Source organism: Phyllostomus hastatus, unplaced genomic scaffold (genome assembly GCF_019186645.2).
Source record: "Phyllostomus hastatus isolate PE091 unplaced genomic scaffold, TTU_PhHast_1.1 phas_contig_86, whole genome shotgun sequence".
In the NCBI taxonomy this organism is placed as follows: domain Eukaryota; kingdom Metazoa; phylum Chordata; class Mammalia; order Chiroptera; family Phyllostomidae; genus Phyllostomus; species Phyllostomus hastatus.
Window position 1 is genome coordinate 29,680,788 of NW_025333977.1, and position 20,971 is coordinate 29,701,758.

General features: G+C 38.1%; 1 long non-coding RNA gene across 1 annotated transcript in view; it reads right to left on the minus strand.

Annotated features, from left to right (window-relative positions):
- Positions 1 to 618: 618 nt before the first annotated feature.
- The window catches only part of LOC123826806, a 37,227-nt gene continuing 16,874 nt past the window's right edge, over positions 619 to 20,971 (minus strand). Inside the window, exons 3-4 of the long non-coding RNA XR_006787134.1 lie at positions 1,154 to 1,226; positions 619 to 688 (exon numbers count right to left, since the gene is read on the minus strand). This is a non-coding gene — a long non-coding RNA (uncharacterized LOC123826806). The remainder of the gene's footprint in view (positions 689 to 1,153; positions 1,227 to 20,971) is intronic.

Consider the following 20,971-nt stretch of genomic DNA (forward strand, 5'->3'; position numbering starts at 1 on the left):
GAAACAAGTCTGCTAAAGGTTTAATGGGTACTCCAATGTATTTTTATTTTTTCTGATACTTCTGTATTACGTATGCTGTAGTGCTACTGCATATAAATTGGTTCCAGGTCACTGGTTGGCAAACCTGTACTACATTTCCGGAGCAGCATTTCAATTGCAGACTTTACTGTCTGTTGAGCAAGTACATTATTTGTGTCAGAACAGAACATAAATAAATAATAATGCAGCAAACCTTCCACCATGGGATTTTTGTGTTCGGCAAGTAGGTACTACAGCAGTATTATACCCACTTTATGAGTTGGATGGCTCAGGATGGAAAAACTATATGCATCTAAAAAGCATGGCAATTAACTTCTAGTAATTTTTTCCCCTAAATTAGAAAAGAGGCTTCTAATTTTAACAGATATTTACCCGTGTTCATAGTAGCATTATTTACAAAAGTCAAAATTGGATACAATCCAATGAATGGATAAACAAAATGTGACATTTGCATACAATGGGATATTATTCAGCCTTAACAAAGAAGGGAAATTCTGACACATGTTACAATATGGATGAACTTTGAAGATACTATAGTAAGTGAAATAAGCCAGTCACAAAAGTACAAATATTGTATGAGTCCATTTATATGAGACACCTAGAATATCAAATTCACAGAGACAAAAAGAAGAATATTTGTTGTCAGGACCTGGAGGAAGAGAAGAACAGGGAGTTAGTGTTTAATAAGTACTGAGTTTCAGTTGGGGAAGATGAAAAGTTCTGAAGATGGATGGTGGTGGTGGTTATACAACATGTATATGTAACTAATACCACAGAACTATACACTTAAAATGGTTAAAAGAGTAAATTTTATGTTATGCATATTTTACCACAATAAAAGGAGAAGATTTCTTGACCAATCTCAATGATATTTCTTTTTTCCTCAAAAGTAACAAAAAGATGAGAGACTAAAAATAGGATCCTATCCATCTCTTCACTTGGCTAACTACAGCCTAGCTGTTCCACTGATGAGTCATGCAAATAAGATTGACCCCTGACTGTTTTCTACTTAAGGTGTTAAGAAAAAGAAAAAAAAAAGTAAGTTGCCTAGAGGAATTACATATTTTAATACCATTTTAAAGCTTTTCTTTAAATCACTATGACCTTCACATACCTGGTAGATTTTCATTTGCTCTGCCTCTAAATATTTCTCATACATTCTGATATCTGAAACATACAACTGTATTCTGAAATAGAAAACAGAAATTAATACGCACACATAACTTAAGAAACATGTTTTCTTAAATTCACTAAGCCAGCATTGTTCACAATATGATCTTACAGCATCCTGCATCTCAACAACTAGTGAACCTATTAAAATTCTTTCCTAGTTCTGCTAAATCAACATCTTTGGGGCTGGTGACTTGCAACCTGCAATTTAAGTTAGCTCCTCTGTTACATTTAAACACACTAAAGTTTGAGAATCAGTAAACTAAAGCAAAAGTAAATGACACCAGTATCAGGAATACCTCTCCTAAGAAAAGCATGAATATACGATCAGATGGGAATCTGATCAGAGGAAAGAACATGAGACTGGGTACACCAAAATCAAAATTATAACATATCTTTGCTATGCTTATCCCCTGTACTTGCTGATCCTTTACTAAGATAGACAACATTGGAATAATGTCACAGATTTTAATAACGAAATGACAAGCAAAAGCTTTCAGGAGAAGATACACTGAAGGGAACAATTTGTCTTTATTAAGTGTTTTGTAGAACTTGAAGGAGAAACATAGTGTGTCATTTGTCAATAGGAGGAATGGGAATAGGGTACAGTCTCTTGGTATTCTTATCTTTGACCAGCCTGTCCAAACTCAGACATAACTTTGTATTACGTAGAGTTTATGTTTTATTTGAATTGCCTGGGTAACTTCTATACAGAGCCACCCAAACATCTCTGTGCTTTGCTTCCTTGTAGTTTTCTGTCTTTCATCTTTGCGAATTGTGGAATGTCTTCCTATGGCCAAAATACCATATAGAAGGTGTCAGAGCAATTAAAAGAAAGCAAAAGGTGATTTTGTCTCTCTATGAATGACCATATTTTGCTTTGTATAATGCACACCCACATTTTTGACCCAAATTTTCAGGAAAAAAAATCTTTTATTTTAATTTTTTAATTCAATTTTTATGTATTTATATTTAGATATCTGTTTTTTGTATTATCAAGGAATCTTAGCATTTTTCATTAAATACTTTTGGTTTTTATTGTTCAGTTATTTATTTTTGAACATTCTGATGTCATTACTGCTTTCTAGAGTTACATGTTTAATGCACAAGCATAAATAAGAGAATTAAAAACATTTATGCAGATACAAAATTAGTACTACCTGTGTATAATGCACATCCTTATTTTTCCCTCAAAAGTTTGGGGAAAAAAGTGTGCATTATACACAGCAAAATATGGTACTTTTCTATCCAAAAAGATAAAAGAAAAGCAAGGATGCTACTTAAAATCCAAAACAACAAAATATTAACTAGTCTAAAATATTGCCAGTTATACAAAAGCCTTAGTGTTCACACAGCCTTTTTCAAAGCCCCAGTATGGGAACTGCCGGTCAAGATGGTGACATAGGCAGACATGGCTTGCCTCTACACACAACCACATCAAAATTACAAAATATAAAACAACCATCACTCAGAACTGTCAGAAATTGAGTTGAATGAAAGTCTGATAACTATGGAATTAAAGAAACCACATCCATCCAGACTGGTAGGAGGGGACCAGCGTGTTCCACATCTGGTCCCACACCCATGTGTGGTGGATGAAAATTCAAGAGGGATATCTCAGGAGCAAGGAGTCCCAGCCACATACCAGGCTTCCCAGCCCAGCATTCCATATCCAGGAAGATAAGGCCCTACGACTACTGGCTGCAAAAACTAACAGGGAATGAGTTGGTAGAAGAAACTTCCAGACACCCAAGCGGTTCCTCTTAAAGAACCCACACGTGGACTCACCTACACAGACTCACTCCCTCTGAGCTCCAGCACCAGGATAACAGCTTAAAGAGCACCAGTGGCATTTTTAAAAGGAGAAACTGAAGTGTCTGACATCAAGGTAAGCAAGGCCATTGTCCCTTTTCTAATTCTACCCCACAGAGCCAGCAAGCTGGTGTCATATATGAGACTCCTTCAACCTGGCTAAAACTATTTGATCTGCTTAGAGATTCCCAGAGACTCTGCCCCACTCAACTTATTGGTCTACCCAAACTGCATTTCCAATTGAATGGCTGGTCTTGGCTCAAGCTTTGCAAATTCCTCAATCCTTTCAAAAAAGCAATGGCTGGCCTCAGTGAGTCCCAGACCCAGCACTAGCAGCAGCCAGTCTAGATTCACAGCTTGACTTCACCTGTGAAACTCCAAGCCCAGAACAAGTAGCAGCCATTTCAGATTGCTTTATGGCTCAGGCAAGGTAGCTCCAGCAAAACACAGGCGAGGGCTTACCTTGGCCTACACCACCTGGGAACCCCAGGGCCAATGACCCAGTGGACAGCTACAGACCACATCAGAGCACCACCGCCACACCCCTGCACAGCTGATACTACACGGAGGGCAGAGGTTGGTGGTCAGTGGTCACAGCCAATCCTTGAAGCTGACTGGCCTTAGTAAATCTCTCCCATTAATCTGCCAATAGCAGCCAACCCTCAAATACAAGAGGAGGGTATACTTAGACCACATGAAGGGCATACCTCCAGTACCCAGTTTGGATGATAGGGGAAGCTTTGCCATTGGACCCTACAGAACACCTACTATATTAGGTCACACAACCAAGACATGGAGTCAAAGTTGCTTTACCTAATACATAGAAACAAACACAGGGAGGCTGCCAAAATAAGGAGGCAAAAAAACATGGCCCTAATGAAAGAACAGATCAAAACTCCAGAAAAAGGGCTAAATGAAATGGAGATAAGAAATCTATCAGATGCTGAGTTCAAAACACTGGTTACAAGGATGATCAAGGAACTTAGTGAGGACCTCAACAGCATTAAAGAGATCCAGTCAGAAACATAGGATACACTAATTGAAATAAAGAACAATCTACAGGGAAACAATAATAGAGTGGATGAAGCCAAGAATCAAATCAATGATTTGGAACATAAGGAAGTGAAAAACAACCAATCAGAACAACAAGAAGAAAAAGAGAATCCAAAAAAATGAGGATAGTATAAGCAGCCTTGGGATAACTTCAAGAGGTTCAACATTCACATCATAGGGGTGCCAGAAGAAGAAAAGAGCAAGAAATTAGAAATTTATTTGAAAAAATAATGAAAGAAACATAATTTGGTGAAGGAAATAGACATGCAAGTCCAAGAAGCACAGAGAGTCACAAATAAGATGGGTACAAATGTTACAGGGTGCAGCCAAGAGGGGGGGACCCCAAATGGGCATTTGAAATGGGGTCCAGAACTTAAGGTGTCCAGGAGATTTTAAGATGTCTCCACACCCCCCCCCCGCCGCCCACAGTGTGGGTTGGGGGAAGGGACAAATGGAGCAGGGCCATTGAGAGCTGCTTTGCAAAGCAACAGCCTTGCAGCTACCCTCTGGTGTGGTCATTTAACATATCTATAGCCTTGGCTGGTTGCATGGATATGTTAAATAGCTGTGATCATCTCTGAGCCAGGGGAATGGAAGTAACTTCCCCCACCAACACGTGACTGGGGGCAGATATCCCAAGCTACAGCGCCTGCGTGGGAGCTCAGAGAAGATTGGCTCCAGGACATGGGGCCACACCTGCCCAGACTCATGATGGCAGCCCAGTAAAGCTGGAAGGATATGAATCCTGGCATGTGAAGCCGAGTGTGGGAGGAGTTGGAAATGGGGCTGCAGAGGAAGATTGGCCGCGGGGATTTAAAACCCAGACTTGGTGGCCATTTAGGAGAGAGAACCATGCTGCTTTAGGAAGGAGAACCATGTGCAGCCCTGAGGAGGTGAGCCATGCACAGCCCTGAGGAGGTGAACCATGTGCAGCCCTGAGAGGGAGAGAACCATGTGGCTGTGGAGGAGCACAGCCATTGTAGAGAGAGCCACACAGCTTTAGCAGAGTGAAGACTGCCGCATCCCGGAGGGGGAGAACCACGCGGCTTTGGCAGAGTGAGGACTCTCCCTTCCCGCAGCCCTGAGGAGAGAACCATGTGGCTTTAACAGAATGGGGAGGACCTCGGCCATTGAGAGGGAGAACCATGCTGCTTTAGGAAAGAGAACCACGCGGCTTTGGCAGAGTGGAGACTCCCGTGGCCCTGGGAGAGAGGACCACGTGCCTGTGACAGAGTGGAGACTCCCGCAGCTTTAGAAGGGGAACCACCACCTAGTTTTAGCAGATATCCCGGCGACTCAGCTGAGGGTGCTGGGAACCCAGGGAGGTCTCCCAGTCGAGATGGAGTATTAACTGGGAAGAACCAGAGGACTGCCTGAGCCATGGACTTCTATTTCCTTTCCTGAGATACGGTACTCTGGACTGGGCAAAGGGGGAAGGAAGGCAGGACTGTGTCTGTTTGTGGGTGTTTTAAGGGACCTTAGGATTTTTGATGAAGACATTAGGTCACTACTTGAAGTCTGTATAGCATTAAATAAACATTTCCTTTCCTTTTCACGAATCTCTGGCATTGAGAGACGTCTTTCCTAGGGCGGCGGACATAACGGACCCGGGGCCTTCTTTCAATAATCGTATACCATCCCAGGCCCCCCTTGTTTGTTCTGTAACACAAAGAGGCCCACTCCAAGACACATCATAATTAAAATGCCAAAGGTTAAAGATAGAGAATCTTAAAAGCAGCAGGAGAAAAAGAGCTAGTTCCCATGAAGGACAGTTACCATAAGTCTGTGAGTTGATTTCTCAAAAGAAACTTTGCAGGCTGGAAGGGACTGGCAAGAAATATTCAAAGTCATGAAAAGCAGGGACCTACAGCCAAGATTGCTCTACCCAGCAAAGCTATCATTTAGAATCCAAGGGAAGATAAAGAGCTTCTCAAACATGAAAAAAACTAAAGGAATTCATCATCACCAAACCATTATTATGTGAAAGGTTAAAGGGACTTATTTAAAAATAAGCATATCAAAACTATGAACAATAAAATGGCAAAAGAAAAAAGAGACAAATCTGTCAACAATTTAATCTAAAAACAAATTAAGCCAACAAAAAGAACAGAGAGAGAATCATGGATACAGAGCATTTTGATGGTTGCCAGATGGCAGGAGGGTGTGGGAGCATGGGTGAGAAGGTGAGGGGATTATGAAATACAAATTGGTAGTTACAGAATAGGCAGGTGATGAAAAGTACAGTATAGGAAATGCAGTAGCCAAAGAACTTACATAAATGACCCATATACATAAACAATGGTATGGGGATTTCCTGAGGGAGTGGAGGTGGGGAGTACTGGGTGGAGGGGGGCCAAGGGAGAAAATCAAGACAACTGCAATAGCATAATCAATAAAATGTAAATTTAAAAAAACAAAGTCTCAATATGTATTTTACAAAGAGAATTTCAGAACATTGTGACTACAATATATTTCATAGTCAATGGGGTTTGAGTAAGTCTCACTTCTCAACTCTTCTAATGTCCATACTGTGCTTTCATTGTCTTTTCTGCCTGTATGTCTACATTTAACTCTTTGTTTCAAAAGAAAGAATGCTGTCTGTGAGTTTATAAGAAACATTCCTCATTTTTAATCATAGATTCATTCATAAAATAAAAATGTTTCCTGTTAGCCTTTTTAAATTTTTTAAAAGATTTTATTCATTTATTTTTAGACAGAGGGGAAAGGAGAGAGAAAGAGAGGGAAACATCAATGTGTGGTTGCCTCTTGCACACCCTCTACTGGGAACCTAGACTGCAACCCACACATGTGCCCTGACTGGGAATCAAACCGGCAACACTTTGGTTCACAGGCTGGTGTTCAATCCACTGAGCAACACCAGTCAGGCAGCCAGGGCTATTAGCCTTTTTTTTTTTTTAAGTAATGTGAATAAGTCTTGGAGAAATTATCTATGAAAAGGCCATGATCAATCCCCATCCCATCCTTTGGTATTTCATATCCATGTCATAGTCCCAAGTACTCTGGGTTCATAAAGAAGCCTTTGTTTGAGCATTATGTGAGGACATCCATCTCTGGCAACAGAGAGACAAAATGGAAACAGTGGACATTAAGAATCTTAAGGTCTTCCTAAATGAAAGGATGAGAGAAAGAGTCCAGGTTAATTAAGAGGTTTCCAGCTGGGTAATAAAGAGAATCACAACCCCTCCAGCAGAAATAGAAAAGAGAAGAACTGCTGTTGAAAGTAAAATAATGTGTTTCACTTTGATATGGGATTTTTAAACTAATGACAGGATGTTCAAATAGAAACCTCTGACATATAACTGCAGATACAATAGTGCAGCTAGCAAGAGGGGGCAAGCCTGGAGATGCTGATTTATTCATTTTCTGTTATTCAGTGGTTATGTTACTATAATGGATGAAATATCTGAAAGGAAAGAGTGAAAAAAGCATGTAACAGGACTTTTAAAGTGTGACCAGGAAGAGAAGCCAGTGAAAGGGACAGGGGAACAGTAATCAGAGAAACTGGATAAGAACTAGAGTGGCTCAAAGGTACAGAAACCAAGAGAGACAGACAACCAAGAAAGTCGGGATTTCAGATACATGAAGCATACAAAAAAAATAGTGAATATGGGGACCAAAAAATTAGGTTTAGAAATTAGAAGGCAAATAATATATTTTAGGAGAGCAAGATTTTAGGATAATGAGGAAATATGAAAGATGGGTGGTACCAACACTGTCCAAGAGGAATAGAATGTGTACCACATATGTAATTTCAAATTTTCTTGTAGACACACTAAAGAAGATAAATATGAAATTAATTTTAAAAACATACTGTTTAACCCAAATTTTTAATTTGTAATTAATATAAAAATTGAGAATTTTACCTTCTTTTTATCTTTTGTCATCTTCAAAATTTAGTCTGTATTTTATACTTAGAGCACATCTCATTTTGGTTGGTACATTTCAAGTGCTTAATAGCCATATATGAATAGTGACTTCCTTATTGGACAACTCAGAGTCAGAGAATATAAACATGAAACATGATGAAGACAGGAATTATGGGGGGCTCTGCCTGCAGGGCCCTCCACTCCCATCCCGTCGGCCACCATGGATGAGAATAAATCTACCAAGATATGATCTGCATGGGGAGGAAAGGTGGTCAGTCTCTCAAAGGAGAAGAAAGGGCCAAGAGCCTTTTCCTCAATGGGTTTTTATTGGGTTCGTTTGCACAAGAATACAAGTAAAGCTCATTAATCATTGTCAGGCAGTAAGGATCAAACAATAGATAACAAAGAACTCTGAGGGCCTATTTTGAGTCAGGATCAGATAGCTAAAGAACTATAAAACTTTGAGGAACAAACTCACTTCTTGCTTGGAGCCTTGCCATTTCAATGAGAGCAGTCTAAACAAAGCAGTTTTCACAGGATTTTACATATTCTTTCTTAGGCCTGATCACCCAGGGAACCTGCCCTTTCCAGCACAGGGCTGCACCACCCTCTGTCATTGTTTCAGGCTTAAGTCTGGCAGGGGAAGTAAGGCAGCCAAGAGATTAGGAGACTTCTTGCAGACAGAATGAGGACTCAGGCTTTGTCAAAGCCGAGGGGAGAAGGTCCATCACCCCCTTTTGCTGTACCCCCTAAAGTCCTTCCTTGGGGGCCTCCCACATAATTGTGCCTGTCTTATGTCATTCCCCTCTTGGGGAATCTTACTCATCATTGGCTAACCGACCAAGCATTGGGGGGCCAGTTATGGATGAAGTAAAAGGAGCAGAAGTGGTGCTCCCACCAGGAAGATAAGCTTTTGTCTCCTTAGTGGCTTTCGATGCAGGAGCACTCCCTCAGCCTTAGCCTTGGTGGGGGTTACAGTGTCTGAAACCAGGCAGGGCAGTTCCCAACAAGAAATGAGTCATGAAAGCCTACAACCAACACTGCAAGCAGGAATAAGCTAGCCTAATGGATTATCTGAACCTCAGATGAGAAGTGGAATAACAGCAGCACAAAAAGGCTCTAAAAATGACATTGGAGAACATGGAGCAGACATCTGTGGCACTTCAATGTACTAGGAGAAGAATGAGAAATGAAGATGAGGCCACAGTAACAGGGTTAAAGGGGAGGTTGTCCTATCTGTAAAGAGTCATGTTTTAGTTACATTGAAAGAAATATTTGATTATGAGTAAGAACAGTGGGGACAATAAATGAAGACCAACCAAATTAAAACAAGCAAAGGCCATATATTCAGAGCTTGCTGTAGCAAAGGCGTTAGCTACTGTTACAGGGTGCAGCCAAGAGGGGGGACCCCAAATGGGCATTTGAAATGGGGTCCAGAACTTAAGGTGTCCAGGAGATTTTAAGATGTCTCCATCCCCCCACCCAGGGTGTGGGTTGGGGGAAGGGACAAATGGAGCAAGGCCATTGAGAGCTGTTTTGCACAGCAACAGCCTTGCAGCTACCCTCTGGTGTGGTCATTTAACATATCTATAGCCTTGGCTGGTTGCATGGATATGTTAAATAGCTGTGATCATCTCTGAGCCAGGGGAATGGAAGTAACTTCCCCACCAACACGTGACTGGGGGCAGATATCCCAAGCTACAGCGCCTGCGTGGGAGCTCAGAGAAGATTGGCTCCAGGACATGGGGCCACACCTGCCCAGACTCATGATGGCAGCCCAGTAAAGCTGGAAGGATATGAATCCTGGCATGTGAAGCCGAGTGTGGGAGGAGTTGGAAATGAGGCTGCAGAGGAAGATTGGCCGCGGGGATTTAAAACCCAGACTTGGCGGCCATTAGGAGAGAGAACCACGCGGCTTTGACGGAGTGGAGACTCCTGCATCTGAGAGAGAACCGTGGTGCTTAAGGAAGGAGAACCATGTGCAGCCCTGAGAAGGAGAGCCATGCACAGCCCTGAGGAGGAGAACTGTGCTGCTTTAGGAGAGAGAGAACCATGTGGCTGTGGAGGTGCAGAGAGGATCACGGCCATTGAAAAAAGAACCATGCGTAGCCCTGAGAAGGAGAGCCATGCACAGCCCTGAGAAGGAGAACCGTGCTGCTTTAGGAGAGAGAACCACGCGGCTTTAGCAGAGTGGAGACTCCCGTGGCCCTGGGAGAGAGGACCACGTGCCTGTGCCAGAGTGGGGACCCCCGCAGCTTTAGAAGGGGGAACCACCACCTGGTTTTAGCAGAGATCCTGGTGACTCAGCCGAGGGTGCCGGGAACCCAGGGAGGTCTCCAAGTCGAGATGGAGGACTAACTAAGAACCAGAGGACTGCCTGAGCCATGGACTTCTATTTCCTTTCCTGAGATACGGTACTCTGGACTGGGCAAAGGGGGAAGGAAGGAAGGACTGTGACTGTGTTTGTGGGTGTTTTAAGGGACTTTGGGATTTTTGATAAAGACATTAGGTCCCTACTTTAAGTTTGTATAGCATTAAATAAACATTTCCTTTCCTTTTCATGAATCTCTGGCATTGAGAGATGTCTTTCCTCTGGCAGCGGACATAACGGACCCGGGGCCTTCTTTCAATAATAGTATATTGTCTCAGGCCCCCCTTGTTGTGTTCTGTAACACTACTATCATTTACATTTTGGCAGAGACTCAAAGAAGGCAGAGAGGATAGGAGAGCTTTGTAGTGGGAAAAAGGGAAGGCTTCAAGTTTGCCTTGAATAAAGGTTATTGGCATGGGGAAGATGAAGGCTGGCTAACTAGAAGCAGGACATGCTGTGACTGGTTACGGGGTTCTTATTTGGCCTTCTCTGGCTAGTCCTAAGCTGGAAGCACAGACAAAAAATTAGGGAAGTTGTTAGTTATTAATAAGTCCTGGACATTTGGGGCAGATTGTTCATTGTTGTTTCATTGATTGTTACTAGAGATAGCAGTCTGACTTCCTACAAGTCTGATTTATAGCAAGTTGGCTTCCTCAGCTGTTTATTGCAAATAACGGGTTGGTTTCCTGGGAAAGTTGCTGCAGATGATGGTTAAGAGTCCCATTGATATATATGGTCTGGTCTTTGTCCATTTATATATTCAGTCTCTCAGTAGCCTTGTTTTTATCATTCATTGGAAGACATTCCTTTTAAATTTAGTGTAGCTCACAATGGTCCCATGTTGGAAGTCAAAAGACCTGAGTCATAATCTCCATTCTTTCATTAATTAGTAGTATGAACTCAAACTCATAATTAAACTTCTCTGTAACTCAAATTTTCACATCCAAAAATAAAGAAAAATCAAAAGTTTTCAGCTGCATAGAAAAACAGAAAGCAGAGAAAACTATCAACATTTCAATATAAATTAAATATAATTTAAAGAGAAATTATGCATATAAAAGATTTTAAAACTCAGTCTAGAAATGAATAAGATGTGACTATGTAGTTAACCAAACAATGGGAGAAATTGAAAAAAAAATTATATCAAAAAGTAAAACTGAATTACAAGCCATCTGTGTATCTACCAACACAAGCATTAGGTGAGAATCAAAGGATATTATCTGAAACTCATAACCTAAACAGACACCTAAGTAAGAAACAGAGGCACTAAGGGCATTATATTTTAAAAAATTGGTAGAATTAGTATAAAGGTAACCACTAGGACAAAAAATACCTTCCTACATGCAAAAAATATACACATGTTGAAAAAAGGACAAAGGAAACATAATACATATATACAGCTGACAGAGATCAAAACTATCAAGAATACTGATGAATTCAAAGGGACTTATTTTATATCAGTCCATTTATATTAAATGAAAAAGATATTTTCATATATCTTTTATTAATATATTAAAAGAAAAAGATACTTTAACTTACAGAGCAAAACCCAACTCTGTGCTATATAAGAGAACCCCCAAAACAAAATAATTCAGAAAGTTTAAATAGAAAGAGATGGGCAAAGGTATACCAAAAATAAATGCAAACAAAAAGAAGGTAGGAGTTGTGATTGTAATATCTAACAAGCCAGAATTTAATACCTGAAGCATTAAATAAGGTAATAAATCACATGATATTATGCAAAAGACCATGAATCACAATGGAAATAAAACAATGTTGAATATGTATGCACCATTTTTCATAACAATCAATTTACAAGGCAGAAACTATAAGGTATGCAAGGAGAAATAACTTGAATCATAAAATAATCATATGCAATTTTAATATGCCACTGGCAGTCCAAGACAGGTCAAGTATATAAAAAATAAAGATATAGAGGACCTAAACAACATAACCAAAAAAATAAATTTGTAAATATATTTCAATTTTGCATCCAAAAATAGAAAATATATCTTCTTTCTAATAGCACATAAATGTTCATGAAGATAGACCATATGTTATGGTCCCAAGACTATCAATGAGCTTTATAAAGTAGAAATGATAAGAAAATTATTCTCTCATATTAAAACATAAATTAATAATGAAATCAAAACATAAATAGGCCTGTCTAAAGTTAAATAATTCTATTAAAGAACTCAAAACAAAGTGGAACTGAAATTTCATATTTCTAAAAGTAATGGTAATAAGAAATATATATATCAGAATCAATGAGATACAATTAAAGCAAAGATAAAAGAAGCAGCCATAGCCTTACACAATTACAAATAATTAAAGAATGAGAATAAATATATATCCACTTGAATTAATAAATATATCCCATGTTCTTGAATATGATTTATTTAATATAACAAAGATATCAATTCATCATGACTAATATAACATTTAAATTGAGAGCAGTTAAAAAAGAATGCAATACAGAAAGAAGGAAATATTAAAATAATGGCAAAAACAGTGAGTTATAAACAGAAAAAAAGTAGAATTAATAAATAAATAAAATGTAATTCTTTGGAAAAAATTAACAAAGTAGAGAATCCACTAGGTAATCAAGCAAAAAAAAGAAAGAAGCACAGAAGTGCTACACAAACTTCTTCCCAGGACCAATCTGGAACTACATCTAAATTGTAGAGAAATCATACTGGACAACTAACTTAACACTAGCTGGAGAGAAGCCTCAAAACCAAGGACAAACAGAAGAAACCACTTCACCACAACAAGACTGGTAGGGAGTTCAGAGGAGGTGAGAAAGAGCTGGCTGGTCTCCCATGGATGGAAGCTGAGGTTTTAGAGAGATATTTCAGTGTTTGGGAGGGTTCCCCCTGAGATGTATGGAGTCAAAACCCCAAGCTGGGCTCCCCAGCCTTCAGCACCAGGGCCCAAAAAGAACCCAGATAACATCCAGCTGTGAAAAGCAGCCAGGTTTCTATCTGCCAAGGAGTGAGAGCTGGAGACTCAGAGAGCCTCTTACAGGGCCAAACCACAAAATTTCATTTTCAGCCACTTGCCATGGGCTCCAGCAGAAGAAGGGCAATGTAGACTAGAGATGCTTGAGGATAGTCTGGGGTTGGTGGCTCTGGGGAGAGAACTGGAGGAACAGCTGGCAGGATCCCTGTGCGGAGTCAGTACTAATATTATGGAAGTCACCTTTCTCAGGCAGAGCACCCCTTACTGAAAGGCATCAGCCTGAAAAGGAGCAGTAGCCCCACCTGCGGGAATTACTCTGACTCACCCTATGTAGCTTAAGCCAGGCTGCTGATTACAGCTGGACGTTATATCATTCATTAGCTTAAAAACTAAGGTGGATCTCTGAGACTGCAGCTGACCCTTCTTAGGGCCTGGTGCTTATAAAGGCTGGCCTTGGTGCACAGCCTGGCTCTTTCTACACACAAACAGGCCTAGCAGAGGGAGTCACAAGCTTTGGATTGCTGGTAGCTCCAAATAGGTTGACCGGGGCCAGTCATGAGCACCACATGACAAAGGCCACACAAGAATCTTTGCAGATCTATTTAATACATAGAAACAAATACAAAGAAGCAGCCAAAATGGGAAGACAAAGAAGCATACCTGAAATGAAAGAACAAGATAATTCTCCAGAAGAAGAGCTAGATGAAATGGAGGCAAGGAATTTATCAGATAGAGTTTAGAGTAATGCTTATAAGGACACTCAGCAGCATGAAAAAAGACATAGAAATCATAAAAAGGGGCCAGTCAGAAATAAAGACAATATCTGAAATAAATACTACATGGGAGAGAATAAACAGTAGGTTAGGTGAAGCAGAGGATTGCACCAGTGAGTTTTAAAACAAGGTAGAAAAAAAAAACAGAAAAAGAAAAAAAGCACAACAGAAAAAGAAAAAAGAATTTAAAAAAATGAGGAGATCTTAAGAAATCTTTGGATTCTATGCAGCAGAAAGAAAGAAGAAGCTCCTACCCTTTACGACAGCATGGATGGAACTGGAAAGCATTATACTAAGCAAAATAAGCCAGGCAGTGAAAGACAAATACCATATAATCTCACCTTTAACAGGAACCTAAACAACAAAACAAACAAACAAGCAAAATATAACCAAACACACTGAAATAGAAAACAGGCTGACAATGACCAGAGTGGAGAAGGGAGGGAATTTCAGGGAAAAGGGGAAGGGTTTACAGGAACAAGTATAAAGGACACATGGACAAAAACAAGGGGGGTGAAAATAGGAGGGAGGTGGGGAGGGCTGGGGAGTGGGCTGGGATGGGAGTAAAAGGCAGAAAACTATACTTGAACAAGAATTAAATTTTTTTAAATGTTAAGAAAAAAATCTTTGGGACAACATGAAGCATAACAACATTCACATCATGAGAATACCAAAAAGAGAAGAGAGAGAGAAAGAGAAGGAGAATCTATTTGAAGAAATAAAGACCCAAAACTCCCCTGATCTGGTGTAGGAAAAAGACACACAAGTTCAGAAAGCTCAGAGAGTCCAAAACAAATTGGACCCAAAGAGGCCTACACTGACACATATCAATTAAAATGATAAGGCTTTAAGACAATGAGAGAATCCTAAAATCCATAAGAGAAAAGAATGTAGTTACCTACAAGGGAGCACCAATTAGACTGTCATCTGATTACTCAACAGAAACATTTCAGGCCAGAAGGGAGTGGCATGAAATATTCAAGGTGATGAAAAGCAGGGACCTACAACCAAGGCTACTTTACCCTGAAAGGTGATCATTTAAAAACAAATTAGAAATAAGGAGCTCCCAGACAAGAAAGTAGGCTAAAGGAGTTTGTTAACACCAAACCAGTACTACAACAAATGTTGAAGGGTTTGTTTTAAAGAAGAATAAAAAGAAAAAGATAAAACAGAAAAATAGTCTAACAATAAAATGATACTACATATGTATCTATCAATAATCACCTTAAATGTAAATAGCTTAAATGCTCCAACTGAAAGACATAGGGTGGCTAAATAGATAAGAAAACAAGACCCATATATAGGCTACCTTCAAGAGACCCGTTTCAGATTGAAAGATACAGACAGACTAAAAGTAAAGGTATGGAAAAGATATTTAATGCAAATAGAAAAGAAAAAAAAGCTGGAGTAGCAGTACTTATAACCCATAAAATAGACATCAAAACAAAGATATAGTAAGAGACTAAAAAGGACACTATATAATGATAAAGAAAACAATCCAACAAGAAGATATAATCCTTGTAAAATGTATCCACCCAACATAGGAGCACCTGAGTAAGTAAAGCAAATATTGATGTACATAAAGGGAGAGATCAACAGAAATACAATCATAGTCGGAGATTTTAACACATCATTGACTTCAATGGATAGATTTTCCAGACAGAAAATCAACAAGGAGTCAGAGGCTTTAATTGACACACTAGATCAAATGGATTTAATTGATATTTTCAGAGCAATTCACCCCAAAGAAGCAGAACATATAACTTCTCAAGTACACATGGAACATTTGCTAGGATAGACCACATTTTAGGACACAAAACAAGTCTCAATAAATTTAAGAAGACTGAAATCATACCAAGCATCTTCTCTGACCACAGTACTATGAAACTAGGAATAAATCACAAGAATAACACTGGAAAATATGCAAACACATGGAAGCTAAATAACATGTTATTAAACAATGAATGAGTCAAAAACAAGATCAAGGAAGAAATCAAAAGATAATTTGAAATAAATGAAAATGAGTACACAACAATCCAAAATCTGTTGCAGACTGGGAAAGCAATCCTATAAGAGAAATTCATAGCATTATAGGCCTATCTCAAAAAAAAAAAAACAAGAAAAAGCTCAAATAAACAATTGAACTCACACTTAAAGGAACTTCAAAAAAAAAAAACAAAAAATAAAACCCAAAGTGAGTAGAAGGAAATAATAAATATCAAAGCAGAAATAAACAAAATAGAGTCTGAAAAAATGATACAAACGATCAATGAATCCAAGAGCTGGTTCTTTGAAAAGATAAACAAGGTTAACAAAACTTTAATCAGACTCATCAGGAAAAACAGAGTGGACCCAAATAAATAAAATCAGAAATGAAAGAGGAGAAATAACGACTGACACCAAAGGATAGTAAGAAAATATTACCAACGACTATATGCCAACAAACTAGACAATGTGGATGAAATAGATAAATTCTTAGAAACATACAATCTTCCAGAACTAAATCAGGAAGAATCAGAGAACCTGAATAGACAGATTACTCCTAGTAAAACTGAAGCAGTAATCAAAAACTCCCTACAAACAAAAGCTCTGGCCCAGATGGCTTCAGAGGAGAATTTTGCCAAACATTCAGGAAAGAACTAACATCTCTCTTTCTCAAGCTATTTCACAAAATTCAAGAGGAGGGAAGTCTCCCAAACTCATTTTACAAGGCCAGCATTGTCCTAATTCCAAAACAAAATAAAGAGACTACAAAGAAAGAAAATTACAGGCCAATATCCCTGATGAACATAGACACTATAATCCTCAACAAAATAGCCACAAACCAAATACAGCAATGCATCAAAAAGATCACACACCACGATCAAGTGGGATTTATTCTGGGAATGCAATGTTGGTACAACATTCACAAATCAATAAATGTGATTCACCACATAAACAAAATGAAGGATAAAAACCACATAATTCAGTCAATAGATGCTGAAAAAATTTTTGATAAAATCCAGCATCCATTTATGATCAAATCTCTCAGCAAAATAGGGTTACAGGGAATATACCTAAACATAATAAAGGCCTTATATGATAAACCCACTGCCAGCATCATGCTCAACAGGTAAAAACTACAAGCGTTCCCCTTAAGATCAGAAACAAGACAGGGATGTTCACTTTCACCTCTCTTATTCATCATAGTACAGCTGTCCTAGCCACATAGATCAGAGAAGAAGAAATAAAAGGCATCCAAATTGGAAAGGAAGAATTAAACTGTCATTATTTGCAGATGGCGTGATACTGTACATAGAAAATCCCAAAGATTCCACCAAGAAACTACTAGAAATGATAAATGAATTTAGCAAAGTAGCATGATACAAAATTAATATGCAGAAATCAGTTGCATTTTTAAATACTTTTTAAAGATTTTATGTATTTATTTTTAGAGAGAAGGCAAGGGAAGGAGAAAGAGGGAGAAAAACATCGATATGCAAGAGAAACATCCATCAGTTGCCTCTCACATGCCCCCAAATGGGGACCTGGCTCTCAACCAAGGCACATACCCTGACTAGGAATTGAACTGGTGACCTTTCAGTTTGCAAGCCAGCACTCAATCAACTGAGCCACACCAGCCAGGGCTATCAGTTGCATTTATATACGTCAATAATGAACTCACAGGAAGAATAATTAAGAAAAGAATCCTATTCACAATTGCTCAAAAAGAATGAAATACCTAGGAATAAACCTAACCAAGGATGTAAAAGACTTGTACTCAGAAAATTATAAGACACTGAAGAAAGAAATAAAAGAAGGTACAAATAAGTGGAAGCACATACCATGCCATGGATATGAAGAATTAACATCATTAAAATGTTCATACTACCCAAAGCAATCTATAGATTAAACACAATTCTTATCAAGAGTCCAATGATGTATTTCATAGAACTAAAACAAATATTTCAAAAATTCATACATAACTTCAAAAGCCCCTACATAGCAATAGCAATCCTGAGAAAGAAAAACAAAGTTGGAAGAATCATCCTACCTAATATCAAACTGTACCATAAGACCATAGTAATCAAAACAGCATGGTCCTAACATAAAAACAGACATAAATTAATGGAACAGAATAGATACCCCAGAAATAAACCCACACCTTTATAGTCAATTAATATGGGCCAGAGGAAACAAGCATATACAATGGACTAAAGATAGGCTACTCAATAAATGATGTTGGGGAAATTGGACAGATAGATGCAGAAAAATGAAATTAGACCAGCTTCTTACACCACACACAAGAATAAATTCAAAATGGATCAAAGACTTAAATGTTAGACCCAAAACCATAAAAATCCTAGAAGAAACATAGACAGCAAAGTCTCAGACATTGCTCATAGTATTATTTTACTGGATATATCTCCTTGGGCAAGGAAAACAAAAGAAAAAATAAATAAATGGGACTACATCAAACTAAAATGTTTTTGCAGAACAAAGGACATCAACAAGATAAAACAATAACTCACAGAATGGGGGAACATATTCACTGATGCATTTGATAAGGGGTTAATATACAAAATTTATAATATACTTACAAAATTCAACACCAAAAAAAACCAACCAAACAACCCAAATAAAAAATGGGCAAAGGATATGAATAGACACTTCTCTAAAGAAGACATACAAATGGACAATAGACATGAAAAGATGCTCAACATCACTAATTATCAGAGGAATGCAAATTAAAACCACAATTAGATATCTATCATGTCACGCTTGTCAGAATGGCTATCATCAATACATCAACAAACAAGTGTTGGAGAGGATGTGAAGGAAGGGGAACCTTTTTGCACTGCTGCTGGGAATGCAGACTGGTGGAGATACCATGGGAAGCAGTTGGCATGGAAACTTCAAAAAATTAAAAATGGATCTGCCTTTTGACCCAGTGATCCCATTTCTAGGAATATAAGTGAAGAAACCCCAAACTCTAATTTGAAAGAACATAAGCACCCCTATGCTTATTGCTGCATTATTTACAATTGCCAATATATGGAAGCAACCCAAGTGTCCATCAGTAGATGAATGGATAAACAATTATGGGACATTTACACAACTGAATACTACTCAGCCATAAAAAAGAAGAAAAGAAAGTGGCCTTTCTTTACCCCTTGCAACAGTATGGATGGACCTACAGAACATTATGCTAAGTGAAATAAGCTGATCAAAGAAAGACAAATACCATATGATTTCATTCACATGTGGAATCTAATGAACAAACTAAACTAACAAGCAAAATGGAGACAGACTTAGAAATTGAAGGCAAGATAATGGCTAGTGGAAGAGGGGAGGGGAGGGGTAGAGGGATTAAGCAAAAAAAAAAAAAAAAAAAGAACCCACAGACATGGCCAATAGTGTGATAATCGCTGGGGAGAGGAGCATATAAGGGGACTAAATGGTAATGAAAAAAATACAATAAAGATTAAATAAAAAGAGGAAGGAAGGAAGGGAGGGAGGGAGGGAGGAGCACAAATATACATAATAAGAAATGATAATGATAACCATAAAAATACAATTTAAAAAAAAATAATGAGATTGCCAGGCACAACTCAGTGAGAATAAAATGTAAAGCGTAGATAAAATATATTTATTCTGAAAACTGATATAATAAATATAAAATGTTGAACTAAACTAACAAATTTCCGTAGAATAGAGACAGTTTACCAAAACACAAGCTCACAAAAAGCACAAGGCAAATATCTTGTTACCATTATTACCATCAATACACATTATGGTTCAAAAAATATGCAACCATATCTTTAATATTATTTTGAACTGTTTTTCAATGTGTAAATTATGCCATCAGTGAAAACACAGGTGAGGAAATAACGATTAATTTAGTAATGTATTCTCAACTTAAAGTAAAATAATATTTTGCTTCATCTTGAATATTAAATATATTCCATATTCTCAGGTTAATACTGAATACCCACATATTGTTAATCTATTACATAGGTTCATTATAGTTAATTTTCAAAATATTATATAATTTAAAAAACTTATTAGTGCTCAACATTCAGACTACTTGAAGGAAAGGTTAACGTGGTAAAAAAATTTGAATGACAAATTATAGTAATCTTATAACAAAATATTCAGAGTAATGATATGATACTAGTTTAGTTCTTCAGAAATTGATTCAATGAATAAATTTGAAATTAGAGCATTTGCAGCTATGTCCCCAAGAAGTATATAAAAACCTATGGAAAGTGTATTCCCTTAAGTATTTTTAACATAAATCTACAATTATATTAATATTGTTAGTTTGCATAGAGAAACCTTTTAACATAAATGGTGCAAAAGAAGGTTTTGAGCAAGTCATCATGGAAGGTAAATTCACTGAATAAATGAATGCTTTACTTGAATATAGGTTGCTCTTATTTAATTTACACACATTTCTAGATTATTTCTTTATGAACTTATCCGCAGAAATCCAAGTAGCTCTCTTTCTAGTACCTGAAGAAGTAAAAATGTAAATTTGTGAGAATATTGTGATGCTTACATAGAGCTACTATGGATAGCAAGAAAGGATTCTACCATGGTTTCATTAAAGGTTAGTTTCTGGGAAGAATACACTAAACAAGGATCCAAAATCTTGAAATAAGTACCAGTTTATATAGATGGCAACAGCCCCCCAATTACCTTCACCAATGACCTATTAAAATTCCATGCATTTCAAATTTTTCAGGTAGCGGGGTTGCTGGGTCATATGGTAGCTCTATTCTTAATTTTTTGGAGGAATCTTCACACTATGAAGGAAGATAGGAGGAATTTTGGAGGAATTCCATAGTGGCTATACCAGTTTACATTCCCACCAGCAGTGAACGAAAGTTCCCTTTTTTCTCCACAACCTTTCCAACACAGTT